General features: G+C 42.1%; 2 pseudogenes; both read right to left on the reverse strand.

Moving 5' to 3' along the window:
* Window positions 1–621: 621 nt before the first annotated feature.
* LOC122811178 lies at window positions 622–2,401 on the reverse strand (annotated as a pseudogene).
* Window positions 2,402–8,845: 6,444 nt separating this feature from the next.
* On the reverse strand, window positions 8,846–9,975 carry LOC122810513 (annotated as a pseudogene).
* Between the last annotated feature and the right edge of the window lie 3,310 nt (window positions 9,976–13,285).

Here is a 13,285-nt window from a genome sequence, read left to right on the forward strand (position 1 = left end):
TATTTTAGTGCTGAACCTCTGTGGACATCCCAATTCTTGGATGTCCCTGGCTAGGTATTTGCCAAAACAGGCATTGTACAAAATGATAGGTCTGATGATTGCCGAATATAGTGCAGCAATGACCTTCTTGGGCCTAGATGCCAAACCCCTTGTTTATAAGTTGCACAACATAGAATGATTTCCTCACTTCTGTAGATACAAGGCTAGATTGCTATTTATGTGCCCCCCCAGAGACCTTGACTACTGGGTCGACTCTTATGGGTGTGTTGTCAATATGAGAGTTACCAGGGGTGGACGACTTCCTGAAGGATACTGTTAAGCATTTCTTGGCATTTAGTTTTAGTCCATGGCTCTAACACAAGTTATTTGTCTGTGTCATCCATTCCTGGAGAACATCAGTGTCAGTGGGGGATTTTGTCACTGCTCCTAATTTGCAGTCATCTGCAAATCTGGTTAGGCAGAGGCTATTGACATTGACCTTGACTTCAGAGAAGTAAATGCTAAAAAGGAGCAGTCCTGGGACTGATCCTTGAGGGACTGTGCTTGTGACTGGCCTCTCTGTAGAGGTGGACTCTCCAACTCTAACTTTCTGGGTCCTGTCCGTAAGCCAGCTTGCTATCCACTGGGTGACTTAAGGGTTTATACCTAACCTGTTGCGTGTATCAACAATGCCTGAGTGGGGTATTGTGTCAAATACCTTGGCCATTTCAAGGTAGGCAATGTGAACTATGTTGCCCTCATTCACTGCTTTCCTGACCTTCTCAAAAAAGTCCACCAAAACCAAGTTGGGTTGGTTTCCATGTTTGTAAGTTCCTTATGTCATTATTGATCATTTCCATGATAATTCTTTCCATGGCTTTGCATATGAGACTAGAGAGACTTATGGGTCTGCTCTTTCTTTGGACTGTAGCTAGCCCACCATTGTGTAGAGGGATGACTGTTGCTGTTCCCCATCCTGTTTGGAGGCTAAAGCTAAATAGCAATTCCAGAGTGCCTGTTAAGTCATGTTTCAGTCTATTTAGAAGGCATCCTGGGATATTGTCTGGAACCCATTGATGAAGTGTTCTTGGCTGTAGAGAGAGTGCATTGAGGACCTGTTCCCTAGTGGTGGTAGGGGAGTTATATTTGTTGGCATTTCCTGAGGGGAAGTTAAGGGGGAGAGAGGAGTAAAGTTAGAATTTAATTTTTCTCCCGATATAGGTGTCTCCATTAACAATGAGCTCTGCACACAACTGTGTATTGCCTTTGAGGTTGTGGACATAGCTAAAGAATGCCTTGTGGATGTCCTTGGCCTGGGAGGCCAAATTTACCTCAAATTTGACTTTTGTATATTCTATTTGTCTTCTTATTTGCTTTAGTTTTATGAGAGTACCTTTATCCTGCTGGGTGCTATACCTAATTTTTGCCATGATTTGCTTCTTTTTATCATACAGCCTATTGATGATGTGATTCCACTAGGGTGGCTTATTTTTTGACTTAGTTCTGTAGTTTTTTCTGGTGGGTACAGCTGCCACTATGCAGCTATTAACATGCTTGTATTGACTCACCTATCCAACACTGCTTCTTTTATTTTTTTTGATAAGTCATTGCTTTTATTATTATTAGTGAGGGGATATGTGATCATATCAAAGAGTAGGAACTACTGCTTCTCTTTTGTCAGTATATCCTTTTCCACCAGATTTTTAGCCAGTTATTCACACATATTACATAACTAATAATGAAGTTTTAGAGATTTCCAAGTGTCAACAATTAATAGATCAATCCATCTTTGTACTGTTTCTGGAGATTGTGTCTCTTTGATGTGCTTAAGAGCCTCATCAAACATAACATACCTGTTGGTGCATCTGACTTGCATATTACCTTCCTTGTTAGCAGACTCTTCCTTCTCATTCCACAAGACTCCTAACTGCAACTATCATCATAGAATCAGCTCAATTAACATACAACCACTCAAACCAGAAGAAATGCAGTCATTCCAAAATGAAATATAACCCTTGCTTTTCTTTAAGCCAAGTAATAGCACCTTTTCCATCAGGGTTAACTGGGTTTCATTAGTGTCTCCCTTATCTTCCTTATTCTGATTCTGTTTCCTGCTGTTATCATCCTCACTCATTACCTTGTCTTTATCAGCAGCTGCAGCTCTGTAAGAAGCTTCAGTTTTTCTCTGAACTAGGCCAGAATTCCGCTGGATCACAAAAGTCATAATTCGTGCTTTGTTCAAGACCTGTACTTGGAGGTTATAGGTATGCAGAATGTGCTAGGGGACACACACACTGCAGGGCTATATTCCCCATAGAAGCTGTCAGACAGAGTTGAGTAGAGTTTGAGATTAGCCTGAAAAACATGCAGGTACTTTAAATGCTTACTTATATTGGCAAGCATGATGATCATATCCTTAAGACTGAATAATATATGTGAATAGGGATTCATTTGATTTGTCCATAACTTCATTTATGTTTATATAAGTTAGTGTACACTTATGTTCATTGTAATTAAGTCACTTTATATAGTAAATTCCTGGCAAATTAGTTTTGAGAAGTGATTCTGGGATAGGCTAGATTCTTGTATATGCTGTACATAGTTTGATCTGTATAGTAAAAGTTTTGCAGCAATTCATACATACATACACACACACACACACACACACACACACACACATATATATAGATAGACAGATAGATAGATAAATATATAGATATAGATATATATATGTGTGTATGTGTATATATGTTGTGATCTTATATCCCTGGATGTATACTGAGAAGTGTTAAGTCCCACCTAGCAAAATCCTTCCATCAACTTTTCAGCCTGAGTCTCTCCACTGGCTACATCTCCATGGAGAACAACTATTGTGGTGCCTCTGAATAAATGTAGACCCTGTACTGACCCTGCAAATTACAGGCCTATTAGTCTCGCTATTTTCAAAGCTTTGGATGTATTCTAGCTGTAGTAATATGTGTGTGTGTGTGTGTGTGTGTGTGTGTGTGTGTGTGTATATATATATATATATATATATATATATATATATATATATATATATATATATATATATATATATATATATATATATGATATTATATCCCTGGATGCACTGCTTTCTAAAATGCCTGAGCATTCTGGCTGAGTTCTTCAGAAGGATAAATGAGGACATGGATTAAGAGCATACAATCCACACTGCTTAGCTTCACTTTACCAAGACATTTGACATCCACCCCAGCTTACATATGCTAACCCCGTGATCACAATACAGTGGAGAAAAAGTAAAAGCATAAACACTGAAAGTGCACTGCCAGCTCGCACACTCCAAAACAGTGACATTCAGAATTTGGGAAAACATCAGGTTGGTGAAGGTAGTTTCAGTGAATGTAAAATAACTGAAGTACATTTGCTGAAACTACTTTCATTGACAGTGGAGTTTGCCTCTTTCTCCACAGTTGTGTGACCTCAGACTTGATATACATGTATATACGTTTGGAAGATATGAGGGGTGTACTGGGCGGAGGGTGGCTTGTGCCTTGCAAAAACACCTTTTCTTAGAATGTTCACTGAAGGTAGTTTCAGCACGCATTTTTCATAGTTTTTACATTTGCCAAAATTGTCTTCAGTTAGTAAACATGAATCCTCAGAATCTGAAGTATAGACAGTCAGTTACATATTCCACAGTGAAGTGTAGGTAAGCTGCAGTGGCACCTGTAGCAGAGTAACTTATGATGTTATGTGATCCTATCTCGCCTACATTCTGACTGATGGGTTCGGAGCCGATCCCTCGGCTCCGACTCGGCACGCTTATGCCAAAGAGCGAAGTCTCTTATTGGCTGAGCTTACTATATCCCAGGATGCACCACTACCAGTCCCCCAGATCTCGTTTGCCGCTAACTAGCAAAGACGTGGTCTCGAGCTGGCTGAGCTAAGTAGTGCTTTTTCACTAACTTTTCTGTCAGGAATTTGCTAATTTCTAAACAAAAAGCTGTTTTAACGGCTACTCTGTGCTGTTGTGTGTGTTTGACAACTTTTCTGTGGAAAATTTGTGTGTGATTGATACTTGTTCTGGTTACAGGCTCCCTTGGCCTATAGGGCCTTTCCTACTGGTTAATTCCCTTTAAAAAAAAATATAAAAAAAAATAAAACCTTAGGGTTTCTTTATTTCCTTTATACGGTTGTTTACTGTTGTTCAATTTGGCTATTGTTGTGAACGGCAAGTTAATCTTGACTAAGACTAAGTTTGTCTGTGAGAGAGTACTTATTTTTACTTATAATGTCTCAAGCACCTAGGCCTTCGGGCTTCAAGAAGTGCACTAAATGTAGTTTTAAAATGTCTATCACGGATGACCACTCTCTGTGTGTATATTGTTTGGGCGCCAAACATTTGCAGGAGTCCTGCAGCGTGTGTCACGCTTTTTCCTCGAGGGTCCTCCAAGAGAGGAAAAATAAGCTTATATTGAAAGGCCTTATAAAACCCTCTTTTGAAGAAGCTTTAGCATCCTCTCCTTCTCCTGCTAAAAAGAAAAGGGCGTCGGCTCCGACCAGTCCGTCGGATCCGACCGCCAAAAGACATAGGCAGGCTTCTCCTTCGGCTCCAAGGACTTGGAGCCGAGGGCGGAACAGTCTGCCTCGATGCCACCAGTCTCGACTCCTCTGGCTTGAGCCGATGGCTGGGGCATCGAGGCGGGTCACCTTCATCGGCTCCACTGGTCTCGGAGCCGATGAAGGTTATCCGCCAGACACTTCCTCCTCGGCGCCTAAGTCCTCCTTGGCACCGATGGAAACTAGTTTGGAGTATTCCTTCGGCGCCGATAGTCATCGAGTCGCCTCGGAGCCGGTCCCCTAGCCCCTTGGGGCCGTTGGAGAGGCCAACCCGAACCCGTTCAGTATCCTCTAGGTCATCGAGGATGTCAGATTCGGACATAGACAGGGTGCTCCAAAGACTGTTCCAGTCCCCAGTCTTTCAAAAATTTGTTTCGGCTCCGACCCAGTTGGCTTCGGAGCCGATAGCCCATGTCATTGCCATTCCTCCTCCAACCGCTTCGGCTCTGTCGGAGCAGGTGCTGTTGGAGCCGGTGGAGATCCTAGGGTCAGCTCCGACCCTTACTCCAACCCCGGCCTTCGGGTCCGAGTTTGGCACGCGGACTTCTTCAGCTGGACCCGGGGGTGACGTTTCGGGACCTATGCGGTCGGTTCCGAGCCTCCCTCTCAGTGCTTCGGCTGCGGGACTTCCGTCTGCTATCATGGCTACGGGGACCGGACACTCCCAGGATTCTGGGGGTCCGGCTTTCAGAGCTATGAGGAGTGCCTTAGCCAAGTCTTCTTGACCATCTCTCCGGCTTTACCGGCACCTTCCTGGGCGTGGAGACTGGGTCTTTGGCAGTTCCCTGTCCTTAGGTAGCGGAGCCCTGGGCCTGAGGTTACCCCCCACTGGTGGTTCCCCTCCTCCTGAGGGTTCTTCGAGTTGTCTTCAGAGGAGTCACCAAGGAAGAGACCGTGCAAGAGGAAGCACGTGGACTCCCCGAGTCTCTTACATCAGACACTGATCTTGATGATGCGGAGGGGTCCCCAAGTCGTCCTCGGATGATGTCTCATTGCAGACATTTAGAGATCCTCAAACAACGAGGCGGCAGGATATCCAAACCCCCCTCTGCTGATGAGTCAGTGCTTCCCAAGGCCTTTGGGGCTCAGCCCTCGCCTCCTGGGTGTCTCCGCCCTCGACGGGCTCCTGGATTTGGTTTGTCGGAGCGTGGGAACTATCCAGATACTGTGGAACCAGTGCCTTCTCGCCCTAACAAATTTTTGTCTGCCCACCCGAGAAGGAGTTCTTGACAAAGGCGTGGCTGTAGATGCCATGGTGGTGGCATCTGCTACACAACAGGGCGTGGCAGAGGCTTCAGCGTCCGTCCATCCTCCTAATAAGGAGTCTAGGAGCATGGAGACCCGACGGAAGCGCACCCTGACTTCAGCGGCCTTTACACTAAGGTCCCTGAATTATTTGGCACATTTTACCAGGCTACAGAGGGATCTGGTCAAGGAGCTGTCAGATTCCCTCTCAGGTAACCTACCTGAGCAGCTAGCCCAGTCGGTTAGCTCTCAGTTGGCTATCCTTACCTCGATTTTTAACTCGTCCATGAGACTCATTTCATATGCGGCCGAAGGGGCGGGCAGAGCGGCAGGCACAGGCGTGGCTCTGGAGACAAGCCTGGCTCCGTTTGTGTCATTTTATGGAGGCCTTCAAGTCTTCCTTCGCCCGGCGCTCCCTTTGATGGGTCCTCTTTGTTTGGACCTAAGGTTAAAGACACTCTTACCGCTGTGAGCAAGAGGGAAAAACTTTATCTGCCGTAGGTGCACGTTATTCCACTCCCTTTCGGCCTTATCCCAAGGCTAAAGGAGGTGGGAAGATGTGGTCGCAAATCACGTAAGTTTTTCCTCAACAGCAGGAAGATTCCCCTTCCAGAGGCAGAGGGCGGAAATTTTTCTGGGAGACGCCGTCCCAGAGGCGGCAGAGGCCCCGCATTTCTGGAGACCCTTGAGTCCTTTCTGGCTCTTCAGCCTCCACACTTCATGAGGGATTGCCCGGCTGTGCTGCTCGAGCCAGTCGGGTGCCGTTTGCCAAGCACCTAAAAGCCTGGGAGTCTATCACTCAGGACAAATGGGTGCCCGGATTATGCCGGAGGTTACACCATTCCCTTCACACACTCACCCCACTGTCCAAAAATCCCGGACCCACCACCCAGTCAAAGGAAATTGCAGCCGCAGAAGTATCAAAGCTGCTAGAAAAGGAGTCATCCAACCGGTCCCCACAGACCAGATCGGATCCGAAATTACTCAAGGTTCTTTTAGTGCCAAAAGACAGGGGACCTGAGACCAATATTGGATCTCAGCAAACTAAACCAATCCGTCATGAAATCCAAATTCGAATGGTCACTTTACAATCCATTCTCCCATTGTTGGAGAAGGATGTTTGGATGTGCTCCATAGATCTCAAGGCGCCTATTATCACATACCCGATACATCAGGCGTCCAGGAGGTATCTGCGCTTCAGCCAGGGAGACAGTCATTTCCAATTTTGTGCACTGCCCTTTGGTCTCACCACAGCCCCCAGGGTGTTCACCAAGTGTTTGGCAGTAGTGACTGCTCACCTGAAGAGTCTTGGATTCCAAGTGTTTCCCTATCTGGACGACTGGCTCCTGACTGCCACCACCAGGCATCTACTAATGGACAACCTCAAAGCCACCATTGGGTGCTACCCTGGGAATTACATTCAATTGGTCAAAGTCTGTCTTGCTGCCCTCTCAGTGCATAAGGTTCATAGGAGCAGAGATAGACTCAAAATTGATCGGCGTCTTTCTTCCTACCGAAAGGATTCAAACTTTACAAGGTCAAGTTCAAGCCCTGCTTTCAAGATCCAAAGCCCCAGCCAGGATGGTCCTGCAACTTTTAGGTTCGATGTCTGCCACGGTTCTCCTAGTTCCACTGGCAAGATTGCACATGAGGATTCTTCAGTGGCTGTTATCGACTCAATGGTCCTTTCAGAATCTCCCTCAACCACCCCATTATGATTACAGAAACATGCAATCGGGACCTCCGCTGGTGGCTTCAGCCGTCCAATCTGAATCAGGGAAGACCTTTTGTTATCCCCTCTGGTGGCCGCCCTGGCGACGGATGCCTCCCAGACAGGGTGGGGGGCATTGTCTGGGCAGGTTAGTTCAGGGTTCTTGGCTTCCAGATGAAACCTTTCTCCATATCAATGTATTGGAAATGAGGGGCTGTACTTCTGTCCCTACAGGCCCTCCACAAGTTTCTCCCTCAAGGCATTATCGCTATCCACACAGACAACATGTCGGTGGTCTGGTATCTAAACAAACAAGGAGGACCAGATCTACCCTTGCAGACAGGCCATGAGGGTGTGGGAATGGGCTGTAGCTACCAACCGTTTCTTAAGGAACATCGATTCCTTTTGGGCAGACATTAACCGGGATTTTCCTTCACATTTCAATAAACTAATAAGGTTTTAGATTTAAAAAATTTAAAAATCAACCACACTTTTTCAGTTTTCTCTTTGACTTAAGAGCCTATAAACAAAACAACCTTTGGGGCACGATTTCTTTCCCTTTCCCTTTGTTAAAATTTTCCCTTTCTTTCCAAAGTTCCCCCGAACAAATTATTGATCATTTCCATGATAATTCTTTCCATGGCTTTGCATATGAGACTAGAGAGACTTATGGGTCTGCTCTTTCTTTGGACTGTAGCTAGCCCACCATTGTGTAGAGGGATGACTGTTGCTGTTCCCCATCCTGTTTGGAGGCTAAAGCTAAATAGCAATTCCAGAGTGCCTGTTAAGTCGTGTTTCAGTCTATTTAGAAGGCATCCTGGGATATTGTCTGGAACCCATTGATGAAGTGTTCTTGGCTGTAGAGAGAGTGCATTGAGGACCTGTTCCCTAGTGGTGGTAGGGAGTTATATTTGTTGGCATTTCCTGAGGGAAGTTAAGGGGAGAGAGGAGTAAAGTTAAATTTAATTTTTCTCCCGATATAGAGTGTCTCCATTAACAATGAGCTCTGCACACAATTGTGTATTGCCTTTGAGTTTGTGGACGTAGCTAAATAATGCCTTGTGGATGTCCTTGGCCTGGGAGGCCAAATTTACCTCAAATTTGACTTTTGTATATTCTATTTGTCTTCTTATTTGCTTTAGTTTGTAAGTACCTTTATCCTGCTGGGTGCTATACCTAATTTTTGCCATGATTTGCTTCTTTTTATCATACAGCCTATTGATGATGTGATTCCACTAGGGTGGCTTATTTTTTGACTTAGTTCTGTAGTTTTTTCTGGTGGGTACAGCTGCCACTATGCAGCTATTAACATGCTTGTATTGACTCACCTATCAACACTGCTTCTTTTATTTTTTTTGATAAGTCATTGCTTTTATTATTATTAGTGAGGGGATATGTGATCATATCAAAGAGTAGGAACTACTGCTTCTCTTTTGTCAGTATATCCTTTTCCACCAGATTTTTAGCCAGTTATTCACACATATTACATAACTAATAATGAAGTTTTAAGATTTCAAGTGTCAACAATTAATAGATCAATCCATCTTTGTACTGTTTCTGGAGATTGTGTCTCTTTGATGTGCTTAAGAGCCTCATCAAACATAACATACCTGTTGGTGCATCTGACTTGCATATTACCTTCCTTGTTAGCAGACTCTTCCTTCTCATTCCACAAGACTCCTAACTGCAACTATCATCATAGAATCAGCTCAATTAACATACAACCACTCAAACCAGAAGAAATGCAGTCATTCCAAAATGAAATATAACCCTTGCTTTTCTTTAAGCCAAGTAATAGCACCTTTTTCCATCAGGGTTAACTGGGTTTCATTAGTGTCTCCCTTATCTTCCTTATTCTGATTCTGTTTCCTGCTGTTATCATCCTCCTCATTACCTTGTCTTTATCAGCAGCTGCAGCTCTGTAAGAAGCTTCAGTTTTCTCTGAACTAGGCCAGAATTCCGCTGGATCACAAAAGTCATAATTCGTGCTTTGTTCAAGACCTGTACTTGGAGGTTATAGGTATGCAGAATGTGCTAGGGGACACACACACTGCAGGGCTATATTCCCCATAGAAGCTGTCAGACAGAGTTGAGTAGAGTTTGAGATTAGCCTGAAAAACATGCAGGTACTTTAAATGCTTACTTATATTGGCAAGCATGATGATCATATCTTAAGACTGAATAATATATGTGAATAGGGATTCATTTGATTTGTCCATAACTTCATTTATGTTTATGTAAATTAGTGTACACTTATGTTCATTGTAATTAAGTCACTTTATATAGTAAATTCCTGGCAAATTAGTTTTGAGAAGTGATTCTGGGATAGGCTAGATTCCTGTATATGCTGTACATAGTTTGATCTGTATAGTAAAAGTTTTGCAGCAATTCATACATACATACACACACACACACGCACACACACATATATATAGATAGACAGATAGATAAATATATAGATATAGATATATATGTGTGTATGTGTATATATGTTGTGATCTTATATCCCTGGATGTATACTGAGAAGTGTTAAGTCCCACCTAGCAAAATCCTTCCATCAACTTTTCAGCCTGAGTCTCTCCACTGGCTACATCTCCATGGAGAACAACTATTGTGGTGCCTCTGAATAAATGTAGACCCTGTACTGACCCTGCAAATTACAGGCCTATTAGTCTCACTATTTTCAAAGCTTTGAATGTATTCTAGCTGTAGTAATGTGTGTGTGTGTGTGTGTGTGTGTGTATATATATATATATATATATATATATATATATATATATATATATATATATATATATATATATATATGTATATATATATATATATATATATATATATATATATATATATATATACGTGTGTGTGTGTGTGTGTGTGTGGTGATATTATATCCCTGGATGCACTGCTTTCTAAAATGCCTGAGCATTCTGGCTGAGTTCTTCAGAAGGATAAATGAGGACATGTATTAAGAGCATACAATCCACACTGCTTAGCTTCACTTTACCAAGACATTTGACATCCACCCCAGCTTACATATGCTAACCCCGTGATCACAATACAGTGGAGAAAAAGTAAAAGCATAAACACTGAAAGTGCACTGCCAGCTCGCACACTCCAAAACAGTGACATTCAGAATTTGGGAAAACATCAGGTTGGTGAAGGTAGTTTCAGTGAATGTAAAATAACTGAAGTACATTTGCTGAAACTACTTTCATTGACAGTGGAGTTTGCCTCTTTCTCCACAGTTGTGTGACCTCAGACTTGATATACATGTATATACGTTTGGAAGATATGAGGGGTGTACTGGGAGGAGGGTGGCTTGTGCCTTGCAAAAACACCTTTTCTTAGAATGTTCACTGAAGGTAGTTTCAGCACGCATTTTTCATAGTTTTTACATTTGCCAAAATTGTCTTCAGTTAGTAAACATGAATCCCCAGAATCTGAAGTATAGACAGTCAGTTACATATTCCACAGTGAGGTGTAGGTAAGCTGCAGTGGCACCTGTAGCAGAGTAACTTATGTTAGTGGCTACTCTTGGAGCCAGTGTTCATGACCTGGTATGCATTGTCCCTCTGCACCAATGCAGATGGTACTGTCAATGCCTGATGTCCTACCATGTGGCATGTCATGAAAAACTTTGGTGGGGATAGGGATGCCATATGAGAGCTTGTCAAATTATGTCAAATATATGTGGACTCACTGTGAATGCACAGACTGCCCAGCCCAATGGAAACTAAGGTATATGTAGTATACATATGAGCTACCTCTGAGCTACCCTGTGCATCTGTTTTTTTACTTGGTTTGTCTTTTGGTTTTGGACTTTTGGTTTATACAACAGCATGGAGTTGGCCGGGAGCATTGTGGAGGTATCACCGGAAGAATCGGAAGAAGTGACATTGCTTTCTATTTCGCGCCTTTTGCAGAGTCTAAGCGATAGGATGGATCGTTATGAACAGCGTTCATTATCCCAGTGTTCGAATTTGACCCTACACAACAACATGTTTTTAGACATTAATGACCGTGAATCGGATGTTTTGCGAGAGAATTATCGCAGCGCAAACCAATTAGGTGAAGGGGAAGGGGATGCTCAACCATCCATATCGGCAAAAGTTCAACCATCTACATCAGCAAGTACACAGAACGGAATGAATGGAGATTTTGGAAAATGGGAACAGAACATCAAAGCATTCAGTACAACTGGAGCATGTTCAACAGGTACTTTTGAATCAATTTCGGATAAGTTGGCTGAATTTGACTACATACTTTTGAAAATAAAAAAACTGCAATTAGACAATTTATATTTTCAGGAGTGTATAAACAAAAACATTGTGCCAAAAGGGCTAAGAGTCTGGCAATATCCAACTGGACTCAGTCCTAATTCATCATTACATACTGAATTGTTAAAATTATTTGACAAATTTGGGCATGACTATATGAAACTTGTGATTAACGACAATACTGCTACTTTGAATAAATTACTAAAGCAAGCTAATGAAATGGACAATGTAATAAAAAAGGATATTAATTTTAGTAAATTTGATTTTGATTATAACCGTATTTTCAAGTCAATAGATGAGAAAGTAAAGGTTATTAGGGAAAGGAAAACTAAAAAGTTGGACCGTGACATTCAGGCTTACGGTCAAGGTTATGCATATCCACAACCACCTGTATCACAACAATGGGGTAAACATTTACAAAATGTTACAACTAATAATAATAATTTTAGAAGTGTTACAGAGGATGTTATTGATGAATCTTGTGAGGACAATTTAGATTTTTTAGGGGAAGATTAATTTCCAACACTGCGAAGGTCGGAGCGGTTACAACAACGGCAACAAACGCATTATGTGACGAAATAAGGTCAACAATATTCACAGAACAATCGAGGTTCTTATACGAGGGGGAGAGTACAGACACAGAGAGGACCTTGAAGAGGTCGACATTAACACAGAACAATGTTAATAATGGACCTTCCATATATAAGAATTCTAAAGGGGACTTTACTGTGTACAACTATTCAGACCTAGTTTTTGATTATGAAATTTGTGATTTGTTGGCACATGGTTATACCTTCATTCCAAGCAGGAAAATGGATTTAGTACAAAGCATAATTGATTTAAAAATGTACACAAGGAAATTAAATTTCTCACAAATGTTTAAAGGTATTGAAGGAGTAGTTGGACCATTTTATGTTTCCAGCTCCTTCAATCCTCCACTGCACCCCACTATCGAACGTTTGAAAAAGCATGTGAGTTGGACTTCAGGTCCATTCAAGGAAATTGTAACAGTAAATTTAAGTATAATTTAACTAAGTATGAAAAGGATGTTTTAACTGAATTAACAAGTTTACATACTGTGAGGTTTATAAAACCTGACAAAGGAGGGGGAATAACAATTTTTAATGTGACTGATTATAATTCTAAAATAGAAACAATATTGGAAGGTGATACATACGCATTAAGTTCTATTAATGAGATGAATATCTCATACAAATGTATTAGAGGTATTATCTATGACTTATTTATTGATGGTGATATAACAACAGAAGAGTTTAATTACTTAAATATTGATCATCCAAGAACCCCTACGATTTTTGGGGTTCCGAAAATTCACAAAAACATCACATGTCCACCATTCAGACCCATCGTAGATGCTCAGGGGTCCATTACATACCCTATAGCAAGATTTATAGACAAACTAAAACATTTAATTTATACAGAAGAACACTTATTGAAGGATTCATGG

The sequence above is a fragment of the Protopterus annectens genome, chromosome 9.part0 (genome assembly GCF_019279795.1).
Source record: "Protopterus annectens isolate FY-2018-M chromosome 9.part0, PAN1.0, whole genome shotgun sequence".
Classification (NCBI taxonomy): domain Eukaryota; kingdom Metazoa; phylum Chordata; order Ceratodontiformes; family Protopteridae; genus Protopterus; species Protopterus annectens.